The sequence below is a fragment of the Macaca fascicularis genome, chromosome 3 (assembly GCF_037993035.2).
Source record: "Macaca fascicularis isolate 582-1 chromosome 3, T2T-MFA8v1.1".
Taxonomy (NCBI): domain Eukaryota; kingdom Metazoa; phylum Chordata; class Mammalia; order Primates; family Cercopithecidae; genus Macaca; species Macaca fascicularis.
In genome coordinates, this window is record NC_088377.1 from 55,800,159 (window position 1) to 55,801,319 (window position 1,161).

The 1,161-nt window shown below is 46.7% G+C and overlaps 1 non-coding gene across 1 annotated transcript; it reads left to right on the plus strand.

The window, feature by feature from the left end:
* The first annotated feature begins 725 nt into the window (after positions 1–725).
* Positions 726–832, plus strand: LOC123572561 (U6 spliceosomal RNA). The gene has a single exon (XR_006697133.1). It is a non-coding gene; the product is annotated as a U6 spliceosomal RNA (small nuclear RNA).
* Positions 833–1,161: the final 329 nt, after the last annotated feature.

Here is a 1,161-nt window from a genome sequence, read left to right on the forward strand (position 1 = left end):
TTGACCTCGTGATCCACCCACCTTGGCGTCCCAAAGTGCTGGAATTACAGGAGTGAGCCACCGCACCCAGCCTAATATTTAAATTTTCTTGTAGAGATGGGGTGTAATTACGTTGCCCAGGCTGGTCTCAAACTCCTGGTCTCAAACAATCCTCCTGCCTTGGCCTCCCAAAGTGCTGGGATTAAGGCATGAACTATCACACCTGGCCTTTGGAAATTTTTAAGAGAAGAGTCTGGCCTGGCCTGGGCAGCCATGAACCCCTTCCCTGATGGCATATAGTGTGGGAGAGATCTGGGGCTCAGTAAGAGGAACCTAGGCCAAGAGGCAGAGATGGGAGAACAACATGCCTCGGGAAGGCAGGCAGGTACCTATGGATCGAGGGAATAGAGAAAATTGTGGGAGCCATAGGACTCCAGGGTGTGGAAAGCACGCAGTATGAGAGGCAAGACCACGTGCAGCCCCTACAGAGGCCACATACACGAGAAGAGACTTAACACAGCCTCGCTCTGTAACCAAACCAGGATTCAGCTGCTGATCACTTGAAAGTCTTACACAAGAGACAAGAATGTGTGGGAAGAAAAGCTGGTTTATTTGGAGACCAAGCAAAGCAAGAAGATGGTGGACTATCGTACCAAAGTAGCATCTTAAGTCACAACCAGTTTTAGGCTCTTTTTACGCTAAGAGCAGGGGGACGGTGGGCGGCTAGGATCAAGACGTAACTGACAGTGCTTTCTTTGGCAGCACATTTACTAAAATTGGAACAGTACAGAGAAGAATAGCAAGGCCCCTGGGCAAAGATGACAGGCAAGTTCCTGAAGCATTCCCTATTTTTAAAAATAATTTAAATTTTAAAAAGAGGTAACCGGCCACCGCAGACATCCGGGCACTAGTGAGGGTCCAAGGAGGTTGGAAACTTCTTCGTCCTTGGTCAGGTCACAATGCTCATATAAATCTTACAACAAAACAGCGAGATGTTTACATACTTCTCCCTTCATCCCAGAGTTCGTTTTTAAAACTACATGATTGCTGTGTGTGCGTTATTATCCCAGTGTTCTAAAATTATCCTAGGCTACGTGCAGGAATGAGTGACGGTCCCTTAAACAAAAATGGAGTTAGTTATGTTTGTTCTTTTGCTGTTTCTCCGCTATAGTTCAAAGATGG